This window comes from Bubalus kerabau, chromosome 19 (genome assembly GCF_029407905.1).
Source record: "Bubalus kerabau isolate K-KA32 ecotype Philippines breed swamp buffalo chromosome 19, PCC_UOA_SB_1v2, whole genome shotgun sequence".
Classification (NCBI taxonomy): Eukaryota; Metazoa; Chordata; class Mammalia; order Artiodactyla; family Bovidae; genus Bubalus; species Bubalus kerabau.
Window position 1 is genome coordinate 35,331,800 of NC_073642.1, and position 22,161 is coordinate 35,353,960.

General features: G+C 47.1%; 3 pseudogenes; all 3 read right to left on the bottom strand.

The window, feature by feature from the left end:
* Window positions 1-380: 380 nt before the first annotated feature.
* LOC129633922 (granzyme H-like) lies at window positions 381-2,848 on the bottom strand (annotated as a pseudogene).
* A 2,480-nt stretch (window positions 2,849-5,328) lies between these two features.
* On the bottom strand, window positions 5,329-7,291 carry LOC129633871 (duodenase-1-like; annotated as a pseudogene).
* An 11,363-nt stretch (window positions 7,292-18,654) lies between these two features.
* On the bottom strand, window positions 18,655-21,142 carry LOC129633923 (granzyme H-like; annotated as a pseudogene).
* Between the last annotated feature and the right edge of the window lie 1,019 nt (window positions 21,143-22,161).

Sequence of the window (22,161 nt, forward strand, 5' to 3'; positions counted from 1 at the left end):
AGGTTGGTCATAACTTTTCTTCCAAGGAGCAAGCGTCTTTTAATTTCATGGCTACATTCACCATCTGTGGTGATTTTGGAGCCCCCAAAAAGAAAGTCTGTCACTGTGTCCATTGCTAAGTTGTTCCCATTTCTAAGTGGGAAACATCACTATGAACAAAGCTAGTGGAGGTGATAGAATTCCAGTTGAGCTATTTCAAATCCTAAAAGAGGATGCTGTGAACATGCTCACTCAATATGTCAGCAAATTTGGACAACTCACCGGTGGCCACAGGACTGGAAAGGGTTAGTTTTCATTCCAATCCCAAAGAAAAGCAATGCCAAAGAATGTTGAAACTGCCACACAATTGCACTCATGTCACACACTAGCATACTCACACACTAGCCCCAGGATGTGTCTTGGTGTCTAGAGGGTGAGGCGGTCCCCAGGTCCCAGATCTTCTGCAAACACTCTTCTCCCCAGATCCAAGCAAAGTAGACTGTCATTCTCACCTTAAAGGAAGCTTTCTTTGTCTTTGGGTCCCCCATACATAGCTGGATGGTGTTGGTGTAATAGTAGTGTAAGTGGGACTCACACATTTGATCCTCCTGCATGATCAGCTTTACCTCCTGCAGTGAGTTAGGGTAGGTGCCTATGGTGTCCTTCCCCCAGCCACAGCCACACTGCACGTCTGTCCTGGCTTCATGCAGGCCATGGCCCTGGGCAGGCAGAGCTGCCTCACAGCTGCAGTCTTCTTGGCCTTTCTCTCCAGCTATGGGAAGAGGCAAGAGTCTGGCTCAGCCAGTGGTCCCCAAGCCTGGACAGGGCAGTGACGTTGATGTGTCTCCCCTCTCTCCTGAGCCACAGGGACTGGTCAGGCAGCCAGGATGGGAGGGACGAAAGGGCAGGAGATCCTGGGAGGGCAATCTGATCCCAGGAGGGCAGGGCCAGTGGGGAGTTTTCCTTGCCTGCAGTAACATGATGTCTTTGGAGAAGTTCTTAGGATTATAGTCTGGATGGTGGATGGCCCTCCTCACCTGGATGACCTGCTGTGTCCTCTCCTGCTGTTTGATGTTGTGGGCCCCCAGGGTGACGATGATTGAGCTGCTCAGAGACCAGAGCAGAGGTGTGGGGATCATGGGGTCACTGGAGATACAGCCCAGGAACTGTGACAGGCAGCTGAGACCAGGGCAGGCCAGCAGCTGAGGGGGAATTGAGGTGACAGACGGTCCTGGGGCTGAGTGACTCTGAGCCCTGTGCTTCTCAGGGACATGAGGACAGGGCTCTGGGAGCTTTCTCAGCAATATTGTGAAGTGACTCTGAGTTTGGGTTTTGGCTCTCACTGCACACTCTCATCCTTCTTTGATGCTGTATTTGGCCAGTGTGGGTCAACTCTTCTCAACCTGTCTCTTGTTCTTACCTCCGACCCACTGACCTGAAAACCTTTCTTGTCCTGTTTCTCAGCTTTTCATCACCCTAGTCCTGCTCATAAGATGGCTTGTCTAATGAGCACTTGTGGTCCTGATTTTCAGGGTCCTGGAGTGACGGAGGGGTACCCCTGTGCTCAGCTCCTGGGGAGAGGACGGGTCCCTGTCCAGGCCTCAGTTAGAGTAGGCTGGCTACTGCCCCTCACCTTTCTCTGAAGCAAGCAGCCATCAGAACAAAGTCTTTTTGTATGAGAACACCACCACATCTCTTCCAACTCTTCTCACCCATAAGCTGAATCAAAGCCATGTAGGGGTGGGAGTGGGGCTTGGCCTCGTGGCTCCCAATGATTTCCTCTGAAAGAAAAGGCTGAAAGATGGGGAGATGGGAGAGGCTATGGTTAGAAGGGAGGTTCAGGAAGGTGGCAGTCAAGGTGGGTTGACAGTGCCCAACAGACACTAGGGGAGAGTCCCCCAGGTTCTCATGGTGGTGGGATAACCTTTTCTGAACCCCAAACCTCAGTATTGTTCTCCACATCCTGAGTCACACACACATATGGAGGGGCCCGAGAGTGCCTTCCAGAGGGTGGAGCCCAGAAGATCATGGATGGGACCCTCTGATGAGCCTTCATTCTCATGGAGTCTCCTGGACCCTTCTGAGCCTCTGCTAACATCCTGATTGGTGCCATTTTCTGATAATCCACCTATGAGTTTATGGAGTTGGGTTTTCTAAAATCCTCATGTCCTAGGGCATAACACATCTGAGGATCTCAGTAAACATCTGTTGACTGGACGCCTGAATGGCCTGCAATTAGCTTTTGGCTGAGGTTTGGTGGGGATAGTACTGGTGGGATTTAAGACCACAGGGATGGGGGAGGACATGCCAAAGACACTGGGGCAGAAAATGAACTGCTTGGGGTCTGGGGAAGAGTAACGACACCCAGAGAGCTTTGGGTGCTGCCATCTAGCCATTTCTGACCAGTCACACCCTGGGCTCCTCTCCTGGGCAGGAGTGAAGGGTGGGGAAACTGACAAGTTTCTCTGGTTCTTAAGCTGGGTCCACTGAGAACTCCGGCGCTGGGGATGGTTTGTCTGAGTTGTCCTTTCCTGGCTGGAGTGAGGAATTTTCCTACTTGTGCTTTGCAGCTTCACATCCTCCAGCAAATGCACAACCCACTTTACCAGTGGTGAGAGAGAGGCTAAGAGCTACAAAAGCTTTTAGTGAAAGCTTGCTTCCTACCACCCATCCTTGCTGAATGTCTATGCAGCATCGAACTTGTAGTCTCAGTTGGGATGGGAGCTGGTTCAGATTGGAGCTGAGCAGAAGGGCCAGGACTTCGGGAGGTTTAGTGAGATGGGCTACCCTGTCAGAAATGGGGATGGTCACTCACGTATCCCAGCCCGGGAGGCAGAAGAAAGGCCATGAGGATCAGGAGTAGCTGCATCTTCCAGAAGATTTGCCCAGTTCAGAGCTGCTGGGGTTTCTTCTCTCCAGACACAAAGCACAGGGGAAGGAAGCGGGGGAGGCTCAGTGCCCCCACAGACCCCCCAGAGCTGTGCTCACCCCAGCCGGGTGTGAGCATGCCACTGTGCCCATGTTCTCTGCTGTGGGATAGGTGAGAACGACACAGTCACCACCCTTGCACCCCCACCGCTGAGTCACAAGCAAGAGGAACAGCAAGAAAGTGGAGGCTGTGTTGCAGCCAGGGGAGGAGCTGGATCCCCAGAGGCCCTCAGTGACTGAATCAGGAGGGTCTGCATTTCTCCCCTCTTGGGTCTTCTTTGATTCTGGGGAAAGCATGAAGAATTACCCCAAAGGTGAGTGTCAGGGATTCAGCAACTTGGCTCCTGTACTTGGGAAGCTCAGGGGCTGGAGGAGACCTAGAATCTATGGGCAGAAGACACATGCGTGAGGACTACGGTGTGGGGCTCTGCTTGGGCCGAGGTGAAGCAGAGACTGCACTTGCTCTAGGAGCAGAGAGGCCTGGCTCAGCCAAATGGCCCAAAGAGCAACCCCATTTCATATCTTGTCAGGGTTCCAGCCTCACATTTTTGCGGGATTTAGAATCTCTTTTTTAAATATAAGTATTCTGTAACAGAGAGCCTTTCTTATCTGAAAAATTTGAACATAAAGTCCTAGACTTGATATTCACTGAACCAGAAAAAAACCATCTCCGGGTCCTTCAGCAACGAGGCACATGGTTGGGTTTGCCGAGGTATCCTGCGCCCCTCAAGCTGAGACAGAGGCTTTCCCACCCGAATCAGGGTGTTTATGAGTCAGGAAGGGCTTCCTCTTCAGAAATGCTGGTGACTGGTGAGTGGTGAAGGGGAAACAGATGCCCGTCATCTAATACTTACTCCCCACTAAGTATTCCCTGTCCAGAGGCCAGAGAGCCATCTATCTGCTGTCTCTGGGCCAGGCCATCCTAAACATGTGCAGATGACCCCACATTCTCAGCAGTATGAGGACAGAAGAAAGAGGAATGGAAAGGAGGTTATGAGGAGCGCTAAACAACCCAATCCCAAGGAAGTTGAAGCAAGAGAATCTTAAGAATTAATAGAAAAATAGTGGAAGGAAGTATGCTTAAGCATGAATGATGATGATCGCGGGTGGGGGACTGCACTTCGTTTCCTTTTCTCATCCATATGTTCTGTATTTACTTGTCTTTCTATGACGAATGGGCAGAGGAGCCTGGAGGGTGACCGTCCATAGGGTCACAAAGAATCCGACACGACTGAAGTAACTTAGCACGCTTGCACGCACCGTGTTGACTATGTTCCATTGATGAGGAATGTATTTTGATGAATATGTGTTACTTTCTACCAGAACACATTTTGCAATAGTTGAAGCTCACTCTCCATTCAAATGTTCAGCAAACCACTTCTCTTAAGCCCTCCTTAAACTGCATGTCTTAAAACTAAGGTTGCTCTTCTGAACCTTGCATTAAAACTTCAGCAATTGATTAAAAAAAAAATACAGGAAGAAATGTACCCAATAACTATAGGCTATAGATACTCTTTGAAATTTTAGGATACCTTGAAACCAATGATTTTCTTTAGAGTGAGTTTCTTTGGAGATAAATATATTTATGCACAAACACACATGGGAATGATGAAGGTGGGGAGCGTCTGGCTCAGCCCAAGGTGGAAGAGCCCCCTCAAGGTCACTTGGGGCTGAAGGAGGATGTGCCCTCAGGACACCAGACGCTGCACAGGGCCCTGGGCCGAGGACCCCAAGACAGGGCTGTGACAGGCACTCAAGCTGGGCCTAGGAATACTGAAGGCCTCCTGGAATTTTCTCAGGCTTCTGAGCTCTGCCTGCTCTGATGCAGGGATGGAACACTCATGGGGTGAGCCACACCTTTGTAAACCTCCCCCATTTCTGTTAGGGTGGACAAGTGCCCCCCTCGACCCCAGAGTTTCTCAGGTGGTCCCCTTTCCAAATCTGGATTCTCTTCTGTTGCCCCCTGGACACTGGGATGTGGGGGAGGGAAGTAGGTGTTGACGAGGAGGAGGGCATATGGATGAGACACAAGGGTCGTGGACCAGGGGGTCCTGTGTTCCTGAGGAGGGGTCTCCCTTCTCTGATGGAGCTCACGGGCAGCCTGAGGGGGAGCTGGCACTGGGGACATGTGACTGGAGGGAGCTGGCTGTAGGTACAGCAGAAGACTTTATTCTAGAGAATGGAAGGGAGGGGTGAGAGGAGCAGTGTATGTGCTGGAGGCGGAAGCTGCTAACAGATCAGAAATGTGAACAGATGTTTCCCTGACAGAGAAGGTACCTAACGAATTTGTGAATAACGGAGCAATCAGTGATTTCTTTTCAAGAGATGAATGTTTATTAAGTTCCAGGGAACCTTCCTCCACACACTTTGACCAGTGCTTCCAATCCCAGGGAAGATGGAGGGGTCCATCCCGCGGACATGTCATGCTGATCCCTGGCGTGTGTACCGTCTCATTGTTTTCTGGATCCAGGACAGAAATCTGGAGATTCTGGTGTAGACATCTGGAGTTGTCCCATCATCTCTTCCATAGGACACAATGCCCTGGGCCACACCATTACACACAAGCGGGCCCCCAGAGTCACCCTGTGGGTAGAGAGAGCAAGGGCTGAGCTCACCTTCTTCAGGTCTGGTCTCCCTGCAACCCTGGAGTGGGTGGGCTCAGTTAGCGGTCCTGGCTGATACCAGGGCCTTGTTGGTCCTGAGGTTTCATCCTGGCATTGACAATCCTGCTGCTCCTCCTGCAGGAAACCTCTACCCGTTTGTGACTGTGGGGCAGTGTTCACGCCCCAGGGACACAGGACAGTGTCCAGATAGGAGGACAGGCTGGGGACACAGGGGCGGGCTTTGTTCCCACAGCCACCCATCGTCCCAGCTCAGTTGGGCCCAGGGTTTTGCACGGATAACACTGGGGGTCTCACCAAGAAAGAATTCTTCCTCGTGCTTGGATCTCCAGCACATATCTGTGTGGAGGTGTTGTAGTCTTGGAAGCGATCCCCACATTTCTCCTCACTTTGGACTTCAAGATCTACCTCCTGTAGTTTGTCTGTAGAGGGCATATTTACCCCCAGTTGCCCCCAGCCGGCCACACTGCACATCATCCCTGGCTTCACCTTCGCCAATCTCCTGGGCAGGTTGATGGGGCTCACTTTATCCGTAATGTCAGCCTTCCTAGTCAGCTGAAGGTAGAGGAAAAGCATTCTCACCTACTGTTGGCCCACAGAGGCTTCAGGACAGTCACGGGGTTGCCTTCTTCTCAGCATTGGGACCACGGAGGGGTTGTACAGGAGGAGGGTCAGGAATGGGTTCATGGGGGATGCAGAACCGTGGATGGAAGGGTCCCATACTCAGTGCAGCCATGTGTCCCACCTGCAGTAACATGATGTCCTTGGCCAGAGTCTCATCATTATAGCGTGGGTGTGGGATGGGTCTTCTCACTGGGATGACCTGCTGGGACCTCTCTCGTTCTTTGATGTTGTGGGCCCCCAGGGTGACGTTGATTGAGCTGCACAGAGAGCAGAAACAGAGGCGGCGTCACAGGAGAACTGGTCCAGGAGCCAGGAGGAAAGAGCACAGCTTGGGACAGGGCCAAACTTGGGGTGGGGCCGGGGGAGGGTGTGGTGAAATTCTAGGTGGTGGGCCCTGGGGCTGAGCATCTCTAAACTGTCTGCTCCCTGGAAGCCTGGGCAGGGTGGCAGTTCCTGAAGTCCACGGAGGGTGCTCAGTCCTGCTCGAGCTTGACTGTCTCTAAGGAAAACATGAATTTCTCACATTTGCACTGTGGGCTCCAGGCCACAACCTTGGCTTCCTTATGTTCCAGGTTTGACCAGTCCCTTCTCTCCATGCACGACTGGCATTGGCTGTCCCTCCCTCCCCAGTGCTCCCCTGTCCTCTGAATAGCTTCCTGTGTTACCTGGAGGCACAGGTCTGCAGCTCCTAAGAGGGCTCCCCGGGAGGGCTCCACAGAGGGGCGGGGCCGCACTGCTCCTCACCTTCCCAGGCAGTGAGCCGCTGTCAGCACGAAGTCCTCACGCACGAGGAAACCCCCACATTCTTGAGGTTCCCCTGAAATCTTGACCTGAAGAAACGCCATGTAGGGATGGGAGTGTGGCTTGGCCTCGTGGCCCCCGATGATTTTCCCTGAAAGAAAGATTCCAGCCTGCCCGCTGTGCTCATGGAGCCAAAGTTTGAACAGGGGAGATGGGATCAAGGTTTCCCTGAGTTCAGAAATTCTCTTAGATGGCCCAGGCCCAGGCTGTGCATGAGTGTAGCGTCTGGGCAGGTCTGTTCATGTGGGGTGGGACTGGGCCTCTGAGGGTGGGACTGTCACTCACCTGCCTCCCCGGTAGGGGACAAGGGCCGCCAGGAGCAGGAGCAGCAGGACCATCTCTGCAGGAAAGCTGCCCAGATCTGAGCAGCTGCTACTTCCTTGTGGCCTTTTAACCAGTGTCTCCGCCTATGTTGTGGCTTTATCACTTGAGATTTCTCTGAAGTCTCACACCTCTGTCTGACCAGGTCCTGGGGTCTGAGTGGAGTGTGTGCTTAGTGGTCACCACAGAAGCACCCATAAGCTCTTGGCTTAGTGCCATCACTCAGCAGAAAACAAGAAAATCACTACAAGTAGAGGTAGTGAGACATTGTATCAACAAATACCAGATCTTTGAGCCCCAGCATTCTGGGTCCCATGATGAGAGATTCATAACATAGAATGTCTTCATTTCTGTGGTTCTCTTTGGTCACCAGGGTGAATGTGTATTAAGGCCTCTTTGTACGAGAAATTTGGAGGTAAGATCTCTCACTTCTGGTGGAGGAGACAAAACCATCTTGGTCAAACAGGATGGTGAGAACCATGGTGTGGTATATACAGGATGGTGTGTGAGAGTGATGCTGAAGAAAGATTATTCCAGTTATTAAAGACTGAGTATTTTTTTTTTCAAAACAGCAACATTGTTTTAGCCATGAATCTGCGTTTTGGTCAGGATCCAGTGTGGATAGCATTCCTCTGCTCCTCTTGGTATCAGGGAGGTTTGAAGCCTGGATGCTGAATTACTTGATGTCTCGCTCACACATGCCCAGTGGATGGTGCTGGCTGTTCACTGGGCATGTTGGTTTCTCTCCATGAGGCACCTCAAGTCATCTCTGTTTCTGGGATGGTCAGTCTCCCTCACACATGACATGTTGTTGGCTTTCTCCCAAAGAAGCATCTGCTAAGAAACAAGCCAAGCACAAGCTGGGCTCTTTTAATTACCTCACTTTTGATGTCCTATGGCATCTATTCCACCATATCCCTCTGTTTGAGGCAATCAAGAGGTCCCAGCAGATTAAAAAGGAAGGGCCCTAGATTTCATCTCCCAGCAGGAGTGTTGCAGTCAAGGAAGAAGAGGCTGTGGGATGGGAGTTCCACGTGAAGTGAGAGTGGGTGCCAGGGAGGCAACGCAGAATTCCCCCACCACTACCCAGAGAATGGCATTCTGATGTCCCTATACAATTTGCTAACCAAATTATCCTGGCCATGTCCCAACAATGGAAAAGGCGGAGAGAGTCATATAACTGAAAACATCATTGGGGCTAAACACCTTGATCTCAAGTCTCTTCTAAAGCAATGAAACCTTTGATTAAGAAACAAAGCCCACTGTCAATATGGATTCTGGCAGGGGAGCCACAGGTAACCAGGGCATGGTGTCCAAGCCAAGCCCACATCGGGTGAGCGTGTGTCCACACCTGGCCTCTCTCCTGTGTGGACACACTTCTCACCCTACACCCTGCATTGGGCATCCTGGATCAGGTAACAGAATACACATGAGCCGGAGATTCAATGCCCATGTGGGATAAGGAGGATGTTCCCACAAGGGATGGGTGGCTTCTGAGCAGGAGGGGTTTACGGGCCTTCTCGGGGGTGGGGGCAATCAGGTGGGATTTATCAGTGCAGGACAAATAGGGTGAGGAGGGCATTGGTAGGAAGGGGCCACCTAATGTGCGTCACCAGATCCTGGGGTGCGGGGATCAGGGGATGCCCTTGGGGATGATGGGTGAGAGATCGGTTATATATATCTCTGCACATGCTGATCAGATAAGTCAACTTATTCAGGCTACTGAGCTAGGTTTTTCACTGAGGATTAGATGATGATTGTGGCATCAGTGTTAACTTCCTGGGTCTGAAGGTTGGATGGTGGCTACGTATGTCCTTGGTTGTACGAATTACATTCTATAGTATTTGAGAAGCAATAGAGTGCCGTTTCAGTAACTTATTCTAGCAAACGGTTCTGGAGAGGAAAACTTTTTGCATCGCGATTGCAACTTGTCTATGAGCTTGAGATTGTTTCCAATGTAAAAGGAAACCTGTACCTTTCACATATATAATAATAACCTGTTTTAAGATATAATTTAAAAGAAAATCTGTTACAGAAATACCAAATATAGGTATGAGGCTGAGGAAAACCTTAACCAGAATTGTGAAAAACCTATTCATGCAAAATGTTAAACTGCTTCTGAAAAACACAAGAAGTCTTTAGAAACAGTAAGGTATTCTTAGTTCTCAAATAGAATAGATCTACACCAAAAATGTACTGATTCTCCCAAGTTAATATATGAATATGGTTATAAAAATAATATATATAATGTGATTTTTAAAAGAAAGCTATTGAATTTTTCCTCCTAGTGTTCCACAAGTTCTAGACAATTTCTAAAATTTATGTGGAAAATAAACACGAAAGAATCACTAGGGAAATTTTGTCCAAATGAAAAATGTATAATAAGGGAGAAGGTTAGCCTATCAGAGCTAAAAACTATGAAAGTTCTTGTTGGAACACAGTGTGATTTATTCTCTGTTCTTCTGCCCTGCTTTTCTGCTCTATTTTGTGATGTCTCATTTTGGCTTCTTTATTGGCTTTCTGTTATCTATCTACCTATTATTTTAGTTGTTACATTGAAGGATATGCCCTCAGCCTCCCCTGTGGCTCAGATGGTAAAAAACCTGCCTGCAATGCCGGAGATCTGGGTTTGAGCTCTGGGTTGGGAAGATCCCCTGGAGTAGGGAATGGCTACCCACTCCAGGTTTCTTGCCTGGGAAATCCCATGGATGGAGGAGCCTGGCAGCTGTAGTCTATGGGGCTGCAAAGACTCAGATGGGACCGAGCAGCTAACACTTTCACTTTGTTTTTCACTCATATGTGAACCTCGTATGGTATATTTTCGCTCGACTTCCTTCTCACCCTTTGAGTTATCTTTGTCATGCATTTCACCACTATATGCCTCATATACTATTTTGCCTTAAATCGTCAATAATCGATGTAAGAAACTGATATAAATTCTTTTCCATTTAGTCACTTTTTAAAAATTAGAGTATAGCAACTCGCAGTATTAGTTTCTGGTGTACAATGTCATACCCCATATTTTTATAGTTTATACTCCATATAAAGTTATTTTATAGTATTGACTACATTCCCAGTGCTGTACATTATATCCATGTATCTAATTTATTTGATACCTACTGGTTTGTACCTCTTAATCCCTTTCGACTATCTTGTCTCTGTCTCCACCCACTCCTCTCTGGTAACCACTAATTTGTTCTCTGTATCTATGAGTCTGTTTGCATTTTGTTCAATTTGTTCAACTGTTTTATGTTTTAGATTCCGCATATAAGTGATAATGTGTAGTAGTTATTCTTCTCTGATATCACTAAAATTAATACTTTACAGGTCCATTCATGTTGTTGCAAATGGACAAATTTCATTTTTTTATGGCTGAGTATATACTATTGTGTGTATATATATGCCACCCCTTCTCTATCCATTCATCTGTTAATGGATGCTAAGCTTGATTTCATAGCTTGGTTTTTGTAAATAATGCCTTTTACAACATTGGAGTGCATGTATTAATGACTTATTGAATTCGTGCTTTTCTTTACTTTGGATATATACCCAGGTGTGGAATTGCTGAATCTTATATAGACTGGTTCCAAATAGGAAAAGGAGTACGTCAAGGCTGTATATTTTCACCCTGCTTGTTTAGCTTATATGCAGAGTACATCATGAGAAATGCTGGGCTGGAAGAATCACAAGCTGGCATCAAGATTGCCGGGAGAAATATCAATAACCTCAGATATGCAGATGACACCACCCTTATGGCAGAAAGTGAAGAAGAACTAAAAAGCCTTTTGATGAAAGTGAAAGTGGAGAGTGAAAAAGTTGGCTTAAAGCTCAACATTCAGAAAATGAAGGTCATGGCATCTGGTCCCATCACTTCATGGGAAATAGATGGGGAAACAGTGGAAATAGTGTCAGACTATTTTTTGGGGCTCCAAAATCACTGCAGATGGTGATTGCAGCCATGAAATTAAAAGACACTTACTCCTTGGAAGGAAAGTTATGACCAACCTAGATACAATATTGAAAAGAAAAGACATTACTTTGCCAACAAAGGTCCGTCTATTCAAGGCTATGGTTTTTCCTGTGGTCATGTATGGATGTGAGAGTTGGACTGTGAAGAAAGCTGAGCGCCGAAGACTTGATGCTTTTGAACTCTGGTGTTGGAGAAGACTCTTGAGAGTCCCTTGGACTGCAAGGAGATCCAACCAGTCCATTCTGAAGGAGATCAGCCCTGGGATTTCTTCGGAAGGAATGATACTGAATCTGAACTCCAGTACTTTGGCCACCTCATGCAAGGAATTGACTGATTGGAAAAGACTGTGATGCTGGAAGGGATTGGGGGCAGGAGGAGAAGGGGATGACAATCCAATCAAAATTTATAAATAACTATGAATAAATTTACCCATGAAGGTATTATACTCTAAAATCTGTAAAACACTGATTGAAGGAATTTGAAGACAATACCAATAAATGGAAAGATATTGCATGTTCAGGGATTGAAAAAGCTATTATTACTAAAATGAGTGAACTACTCCAAGCAACCTACAGTTAAGGCAATACGTATGAAAACACCCATGACATTTTTCAGAACTAGAACAAATAGTCCCACAAATAATTCATCTGGAACAACAAAAGATCCCGTAGAGGCAAAGCAATGTTGAGGAAAAAGGACGAAGATGGGGTTATCAGGCTTCCTGAGGCTTCCGGGGTGGCTCAAATGGTAAAGACTCTGCCTACAATGCAAGAGCATGGGTTCTATCCTTGGGTCAAGAAGATCCCCTGGAGAATGGAATGGCTATCTCTCCAGTGTTCTTGCCTGGAAAATTCCAGGGACAGAGAAGCCTGGCGGGCTACGGTCCCTGGGGTTGCAAAGAGTCAGACACAACTGAGCAGCTAGCACTTTCACTGTTCATCATGCTCCCTCAATTCAGACTACACTATAAAGCTAGTGTAATCAAAATGGTATGGAAGTGGCACAAAGCAGACACATAGACCAATGGAACAGAATGGAGGGCCCAGAAATGACCCACATATGTAAGGCCAATTTATATCACAAAAGAGGCGAGATACATACAATAGAGAAGACAGTTTTTTCGATAAGTCATTTTGGCAAAACGGGACAGCTACACATAAAGGAATAAAATTAGAACATTTTCTCACACCATACACGAAGATAAACTCAAACTTATTCAAGACCAGAAACGATTAAATTCTTAGAAGAAAACACAAGCAGTACACTCTTTGGTCAGGTCTTAGCAATACTTTTTTTGCTATTTCTCCTCAGGCAAGGGAAACAAAAGCAAAAAGGTGCAAATGTGACCTAATCAAACTTCAAAGCTTTTACACAGCAAAGGAAATCATTAACAAAACAAAAGAGAAATCTACTGGATAGGAGAAAGTATTTACAAATGATATGTCTCATAAGTGGCTAACATTTAAAATATATAAAGAACTCATACAACTCAATATTAAAAGAGAAAATAACCCAACTGAAAAATAGGCAGAGCACAGGGTATTATACTCAGTAACCTGTGATATACCATAATGGAAAAGCATATAAAAAAAGATATATATGAATAACTGAACCACATTTCTGTAACACAGCATGTAAATCACCTATATTTCAATAAAAGTAATTTTTTAAATGGGTAGAACATCTGAATAGACATTCTTCCAAAGACATGAAGATGGCCAACAGGTACATAAAAAGATGCTGAGTTCAGTTTAGTCACTCCATCATGTACGATTCTATACTACCCCATGAACCGCAGCATGCCAGGCCTCCTTGTGCATCACCAACCCCCAGAGTCCACCCAAACCCATGTCCATTGAGTCACTGATTCCATCCAACCATCTCATCCTCTGTGGTCCCCTTCTCGTCCTGCCCTCCATCTTTCCCAGCATCAGGGTCTTTTCAAATGAGTCACTTTTCACATCAGATGGCCAAAGTACTGGAGTTTCAGCTTCAACCTCAGTCCCCTCAGTGAACATCCAGGACTGATCTCCTTAAGGATGGAATGGTTAGATCTCCTTGCAGTCCAAGGGACTCTCAAGAGTCTTCGCCAACACCACAATTCAAAAGCATCAATAATTCGGCGCTCAGCCTTCTTTATAGTCCAACTCTCACATCCATACATGACCACTGGAAAAACCATAGCCTTGACTAGATGGACCTTTGTTGGCAAAGTAATGTCTCTGCTTTTGAATATGCTGTCTAGGTTGGTCATAACTTTCCTTCCAAGGAGTAAGCGTCTTTTAATTTCATAGCTGCAGTCACCATCTGCAGTGATTTAGAGCCCAGAAAACAAACTCAGCCACTGTGTCCACTGTTTCCCCATCTATTTGCCATGAAGTGATGGGACCAGATGCCATGATCTTAGTTTTCTGAATGTTGAGCTTTAAACCAATATTTTCACTCTCCTCTTTCACTTTCATCAAGAGGCTCTTTAGTTCTTCCTCACTTTCTGCCATAAGGGTGGTGTCATCTGCATATCTGAGGTTATTGATATTTCTCCCGGCGATCTTGATTCCAGCTTGTGCTTCTTCCAGCCCAGCATTTCTCATGATGTACTCTGCATATAAATTATATAAGCAGGGTGACAATATGCAGTCTTGACAAATGCCTTTTCCTATTTGGAACCAGACTGTTGTTCCATGTCCAGTTCTAACTGTTGCTTCCTGACCTGCATATAGGTTTCTCAAGAGGCAGGTCAGGTGGTCTGGTATTCCCATCTCTTTCAGAATTTTCCACAGTTGATTGTGATCCACACAGTCAAAGGCTTTGGCATAGTCAATAAAGCAGAAATAGATATTTTTCTGGAACTCTCTTGCTTTTTCCATGATCCAGTGGATGTTGGCAGTTTGATCTCTGGTTCCTCTGCCTTCTCTAAAACCAGCTTGAACCTCTGGAAATTCATGGTTCACGTATTGCTGAAGCCTGGCTTGGAGAATTTTGAGCATTAGTTTACTAGCATGTGAGATGAGTGCAATTGTGCGGTAGTTTGAGCATTCTTTGGCATTGCCTTTCTTTGGGATTGGAATAGAACTGACCTTTTCCAGTCCTGTGGCCACTGCTGACTTTTCCAAATTTGCTGGCATATTGAGTGTAGCTGTTGGGAGCCATGTTAGGCATTACTGACAAAATGGAGGCACGGCCCCCAATCCCCTCTCCTAGTCCCGCAGGCACAGACCTGGGATGAAGGAGTTAGGCCTTGTGATTCTGACTTGTTCTTTCCTTTCTTCGGTTGAGTTGGCTGGAAAGAATGTTAAGGTGCTTATTGTTCTTAAGAGAAGCATGAGAAAGCACAGACCCTTCTGCAGTTGTGCCCAGAAAATAATCTATAAAGTAACCATTGACATTTGTTCAAGGATCTTTACAAAGAATGTTACAGGATGAGCACATAGGCCACAGCTTGAGGCCATGGGAAGGATTGTTATCTGAGACCTGTTTGTGAAGGAAATGTTTACGGCAAAGGAAGTTTGCTGAGTTAGGGTTTAGCAATAGTGGAAAGTGAAAAAGTTGTCTTAAAGCTCAACATTCAGAAAATGAAGATCATGGCATCTGGTCCCATCACTTCATGGAAATAGATGGGGAAACAGTGTCAGACTTTATTTTTTTGGGCTCCAAAATCACTGCAGATGGTGACTGCAGCCATGAAATTAAAAGACGCTTAGTCTTTGGAAGAAAAGTTATGACCAACCTAGATAGCATATTGAAAAGCAGAGACATTACTTTGCCAAAAAGGTCCATCTAGTCAAGGCTATGGTTTTTCCTGTGGTTATGTATAGATGGGAGAGTTGGACTGTGAAGAAAGTTGAGAGCCAAAGACTTGATGCTTTTGAACTCTGGTGTTGGAGAAGACTCTTGAGTGTCCCTTGGACTGCAAGGAGATCCAACCAGTCCATTCTGAAGACGATCAGCCCTGGGATTTCTTAGGAGGGAATGATGCTGAAGCTGAAACTCCAGTACTTTGGCCACCTCATGCGAAGAGTTGACTCATTGGAAAAGACCCTGATGCTGGGAGGGATTGGGGGCAGGAGGAGAAGGGGATGACAGAGGTTGAGATGGCTGGATGGCATCACTGACTCGATGGATGTGAGTCTGAGTGAACTCCGGGAGTTGGTGATAGACAGGGAGGCCTGGCGTGCTACGATTCATGGGGTCGCAAAGAGTCTGACATGACTGAGCGACTGAACTGAACTGAAGAATAGCTAGAAGCCTTTTTAAGATTTCTGTTTTGTTCCTAATCTTAGGGGAAAAGCTTTCAGCTTTTCACTGATGAATGTGATGTAAGTGGTGGGTCTGTCATGGAAAGTGAAAGTGTTAGTCATTCAGTCATGTCCTACTCTCTGGGACCCCATGCACTGTAGCCCACCGGGCTCCTTTATCCATGGAATTCTCCAGGCAAGAATACTGGAGTGGTAGCCATTCCCTTCTCCAGAGGATCTTCCTGACCCAGGGATTGAACCTGAGTCTCCTGCATTGCAGGCAGACTTTTAATGTCTGAGCCACAAGGGAAGCCCTATGTGGATCTGTCATAAACAGCCTGTATGTTGCTGAGATATATTTCCTCTGTACCAAGTTTGTTGAGAGTTTTTATTCTGAATGGGCTCAGACAGTAGAACCTGTATTGAGTCCACTGTACCACTGTACAATCATAGTGTCCAGCACTTAGTAGGTGATCTACCAGCATTTGTATTGATAAATGAAAAATGTGCTTTTCAGTCCTACTAAGGATAGGAGCCCTTTCTAAGTCAAAAGGCCCCAGCTGACCGCAGGGAATCTTGGCCCAGTGACCAGCTATGACTAAAGGGACAGGATGAAAGGTACTCTTTCAAACTAACCAAAATGATCACTTGGATCACAGACTTGTTTAACCCAATGAAACTATGTGCTATGCCATGTAGGGCCACCCAAGACAGACGGTGGAGACTTCTGACAAAACACGGTCTACTGGAGAAGGGAATGGCAAACCACTTCAGTATTCTTGCCTTGAGAACCCCATGAAAAATATGAAAAGGCAAAAAGATATGATACTGAAAGATGAACTCCCCATATCGGTTGGTAACTAATATGCTACTGGAGAAGAGTAGAGAAATAGCTCTAGAAAGAATCAAGAGGTTGAGTCAAAGTGAAAACAATGCCCAGTATGGATGTGACTTGTGATGGATGTAAGATCTTGCTAGAAAGTACAATATTGCATAGGAACCTGGAATGTTAGGCCCACGAATCAAGGTAAATTGAAAGTGGTCAAACAGGAGATGGCAAGGGTGAACATTGACATTTTAGGAATCAGGGAACTAAAATGGACCAAACAGGCAAATTTAATTCAGATGACCATTAAATCTACTCCTGTGGGCACGAATGCCTTAGAAGAAATGAAGTAGTCCTCATAGTCAACAAAAGAGTCCAAAATGCAGTACTTCAGTTCAATCTCAAAATGACAGAATGATCTCTGTTTGTTTCCAAGGCAAACCATTAAATATCACAGAAATCCAAGTCTATGGCCCAGCCACTACTGCCAAAGAAGCTGAATGGTTCTATGAAGACCTACAAGACCTTCTAGAACTAACACCAAAAAAAGATGTCCTTTTTATCATGGGGACAGGAATGCAAAAGTAGGAAGTCAAGAGATACTTGGAGTAACAAGTAAGTTTGACCTTGGAGTACAAAACGAAACAGGTCAAAGGCTAACAGAGCTTTGTCAAGAGAATGCAGTGGTCCTAGCAAGCATCCTCTTCCAACAACATAAGAGACGACTCTACACATGGATATCACCAGATGGTCAATACTGAAATCAGATTGATTATGTTCTTTGTAGCCAAAGATGGAGAAGCTCTATACAGTCAGCAAAAACAAGACCAGGAGCGGACTGTGGCTCAAATCATGAACTCCTTATTGCAAAATTCAGACTTCAGTTGAAGCAAGTAGGGAAAACAGGTCATTCAGGTATGACCTAGATCAAATCTCTTAAGATTTTACAGAGGAAGTGACAAGTAGATTCAAGGGATTAGATATGATAGATAGAATGCCTAAAGAACTATGGATGGAGGTTCATAACATTGTACAGGAGGTGGTGATCAAAACCAACCCCAAGAAGAAGAAATGCAAAAAGGCAAAATGGTTGTCTGAGGAGGCCTTACAAATAGCTGAGGAAAGAAGAGAAGCAAAAGGCAAAGGAGAAAAGGAAAGATACATCCATCTGAATGCAGAGTTCCAAAGAATAGCAAGGAGAGATAAAGCTTTCTGAAGTGATCAATGCAAAGAAATAGAAGGAAACAATAGAATGGGAAGACTACAGATCTCTTCAAGAAAATTAGAGATACCAATGGGAACTATTCATGCAAAGATGGGAACAATAAAGAACAGAAAAGGCCTAACAGAAGCAGAAGATATTAAGAAGAGGTGGCAAGAATACACAGAAGAACATTATAAAAAAGACCTTAATGACCCAGATAACCATGATGGTGTGATCACTCACCTAGAGACAGACATGCTGGAGTACAAAGACAAGTGGGCCTTCAGTTCAATTCAGTTCAGTTGCTCAGTCGTGTCCAACTCTTTGAGACCCTATGGACTGTAGCACACCAGGCCTTCCTGTCCATCACCAACTCCTGGAGTTTACTCAAACTTATGTCGATTGAGTCGGTGATGCCATCCAACCATCTCATCCTCTGTTGACCCCTTCCCCTCCTGCCTTCAATCTTTCCCAGCATCAAGGTCTTTTCCAATGAGTCAATTCTTCGCCTCAGGTGGCCAAAGTAATGAAGTTTCAGCTTCAACATCGTCCATCCAATGAATATTCATGACTGATTTCCTTTCGGATGGACTGGTTGGATCTCCTTTCATTCCAAGGGACTCTCCTGAGTCTTCTCCAACACCACAGTTCAAAAGCATCAGTTCTTCGGTGCTCAGCTGTCTTTATAGTCCAACTCTCACATCCATACATGACTACTGGAAAAACCAAAGCTTTGACTAGAGAGACCTTTGTTGGCAAAGTAATGTCTCTGCTTTTTTAATATGCTATCTAGGTTGGTCATAACTTTTCCTCCAAGGAGCAAACGTTTAATTTCCTGGCTACATTCACCATCTGCGGTGATTTTGGAGCCCCCAAAAAGAAAGTCTGTCACTGTGTCCATTGCTAAGTTGTTCCCATTCCTAAGTGGGAAACATCACTATGAACAAAGCTAGTGGAGGTGATAGAATTCCAGTTGAGCTATTTCAAATCCTAAAAGAGGATGCTGTGAACGTGCTCACTCAATATGTCAGCAAATTTGGACAACTCACCAGTGGCCACAGGACTGGTAAGGATTAGTTTTCATTGCAATCCCAAAGAAAGGCAATGCCAAAGAATGTTGAAACTGCCACACAATTGCACTCATGTCACACACTAGCATACTCACACACTAGCCCCAGGATGTGTCTTGGTGTCTAGAGGGTGAGGCGGTCCCCAGGTCCCAGATCTTCTGCAAACACACTTCTCCCCAGATCCAAGCAAAGTAGATGTCATTCTCACCTTAAAGGAAGCTTTCTTTGTCGTTGGGTCCCCCATACATAGCTGGATGGCATTGGTATAATAGTAGTGTAAGTGGGACTCACACATTTGATCCTCCTGCATGATCAGCTTTACCTCCTGCAGTGAGTTAGGGTAGGTGCCTATGGAGTCCTTCCCCCAGCCACAGCCACACTGCACGTCTGTCCTGGCTTCATGCAGGCCATGGCCCTGGGCAGGCAGAGCTGCCTCACAGCTGCAGTCTTCTTGGCCTTTCTCTCCAGCTATGGGAAGAGGCAAGACTCTGCCTCAGCCAGTGGTCCCCAAGCCTGGACAGGGCAGTGACGTTGATGTGTCTCCCCTCTCTCCTGAGCCACAGGGAGTGGTCAGGCAGCCAGGATGGGAGGGACGAAAGGGCAGGAGACCTGGGAGGGCAATCTGATCCCAGGAGGGCAGGGCCAGTGGGGAGTTTTCCTTGCCTGCAGTAACATGATGTCATTGGAGAAGTTGTTAGGATTATAGTCTGGGTGGCGGATGACCGTCCTCACCCAGATGACCTGCTGGGTCTTCTCCTGCTGTTTGATGTTGTGGGCCCCCAGGGTGACGATGATTGAGCTGCTCAGAGACCAGAGCAGAGGTGTGGGGATCATGGGGTCACTGGAGATACAGCCCAGGAGCTGTGACAGGCAGCTGACACCAGGGCAGGCAGCAGCTGAGGGGAATTGAGGTGACAGACGGTCCTGGGGCTGAGTGACTGAGCCCTGTGCTTCTCAGGGACATGAGGGCAGGGCTCTGGGAGCTTTCTCGGCAATATTGTGAAGTGACTCTGAGTTTGGGTTTTGGCTCTCACTGCACACTCTCATCCTTCTCTGATGCTGTATTTGGCCATTGTGGTTCAAGCCTTCTCAACCCTGTCTCTTGTTCTCACCTCCGACCCACTGACCTCAAAACCTTTCTTGTCCTGTTTCTCAGCTTTTCATCACCCTAGTCCTGCTCATAAGATGGCTTGTCTGATGAGCTCTTGTGGTCCTGATTTCCAGGATCCTGGAGTGAAGGAGGGGTACCCCTGGGCTCAGCTCCTGGGGAGAGGATGGGTCCCTGTCCAGGCCTCAGGTAGGGTAGGCTGGCTACTGCCCCTCACCTTCCTCTGCAGTGAGCAGCTGTCAGAACAAAGTCCTTTTGTATGAGAACACCGCCACACCTCTTCCAACTCTTCTCACCCAGAAAGTGAACCAAAGCCATGTAGGGGCGGGAGTGGGGCTTGGCCTCGTGGCCCCCAATGATCTCCTCTGAAAGAAAAGGCTGAAAGATGGGGAGATGGGAGAGGCTATCGTTAGAAGGGCGGTTCGGGAAGGTGGCAGTCAAGGTGGGTCGACAGTGCCCAACAGACTCTAGGGGAGAGTCCCCCAGGTTCTCACTGCAGTGGGATAACCTTTTCTGAACCCCAAACCTCAGTATTGTTCTCCACATCCTGAGTCACACACACATATGGAGGGGCCCGAGACTGCCTTCCAGAGGGTGGAGCCCAGAAGATCATGGATGGGACCCCCTGATGAGCCCGCATTCTCATGGAGTCTTCTGGACCCCTCTGAGCCTCTGCTAACATCCTGATTGGTGCCGTTTTCTGATAATCCACCTATGAGTTTATGGAGTTGGGTTTTCAAAAATCCTCATGTCCTAGGGCATAACGCATCCCACGATCTCAGTAAACATCTGTTGATTGGACACCTGAATGGCCTCCAATTAGCTTTTGGCTGAGGTTTGGTGGGGATAATACTGGTGGGATTTAAGACCACAGGGATAGGGGAGGACATGCCAAAGACACTGGGGCAGAAAATGAACTGCTTAGGGCCTGGGGAAGAGTAACGACACCCAGAGAGCTTTGGGTGCTGCCCTCTAGCCATTTCTGACTAGTCACACCCTGGGCTCCTCTCCTGGGCAGGAGTGAAGGGTGGGGAAACTGAGAAGTTTCTCTTGTTCTTATGCTGGGTCCACTGAGAACTCCCGTGCTGTGGATGGTTTGTCTGAGTTGTCCTTTCCTGGCTGGAGTGAGGAATTTTCTTACTTGTGCTTTGCAGCTTCACATCCTCCAGCAAATGCACAACCCACTTTACCAGTGGTGAGAGAGAGGCTAAGAGCTACAAAAGCTTTTAGTGAAAGCTTGCTTTCTACCACCCATCCTTGCTGAATGCCTATGCAGCATTAAACTTGTAGTCTCAGTTGGGATGGGAGCTGGTTCAGAAATTGGAGCTGAGCAGAAGGGCCAGGACTTCAGGATGTTTAGTGAGATGTGCTACCCTGTCAAGAATGGGGACAGTCACTCACATATCCCAGACCAGGAGGCAGAAGAAAGGCCATCAGGAGCAGGAGTGGCTGCATCTTCCAGAAGGTTTGCCCAGTTCAGAGCTGCTGGGGTTTCTTCCTTCCAGACACAAAGCACAGGGGAAGGAAGCAGGGGAGGCTCAGTGCCCCCACAGACCCCACAGAGCTGTGCTCACCCCAGCCGGGTGTGAGCATGTCACGTGTGCCCATGTTCTCTGCTGTGGGATAGGTGAGAACGACACAGTCACCACCCTTGCACCCCCACGTCTGAGTCACAGAGCAAGAGGAACAGCAAGAAAGTGGAGGCTGTGTTGCAGCCAGGGGAGGAGCTGGATCCCCAGAGGCCCTCAGTGACTGAATCAGGAGGGTCTGCATTTCTCCCCTCTTGGGTTTTTGATTCTGGGGAAAGCATGAAGAATTACCCAATAGGTGAGTGTCAGGGATTCAGCGACTTGGCTCCTGTACTTGGGAAGCTCAGGGGCTGGAGGAGACCTAGAATCTATGGGCAGAAAACACGTGCGTGAGGACTACAGCGTGGGGCTCTGCTTGGGGTTGAGGGTGAGGCAGAGACTGCACTTGCTTTAGGGGCAAAGAGGCCTGGACTCACCCAAGTGGCTCAAACAGCAGCCCCATTTCATATCTTGCCAGGGTTCCAGCCTCACATTTTTGGAGGATTTAGAATCTCTTTTTTAAATATAAATATTCTGAAAAAAGAGAGCTTTTATTATCTAAAAATTTTTAACATAAAGTCCTGGACTTGATATTCACTGAACCAGAAATAAACCATCACCAGGTCCTTTGGCAATGAGGGACATGATTGGGTTGTGCTGAGGTATCCAGCACCCCTCAAGCTCCCTGGGGTCTGTCCCACCTGAATCAGGGTGTTTGTGAGTCAGGAGGGGCTTCCTCTCCAGAAATCCTGGTGACTGGTGAGTGGTGAAGGGGAAACAGATGCCCATCATCTCATACTTACTGCCCACTAAGAATTCCCTGTCCAGAGCCCAGAGAGCCATATATCTGCTGTGTCTGGCCAGGCCATCCTAAACATGTGCAGATGACCCCAACACTCTTACCAG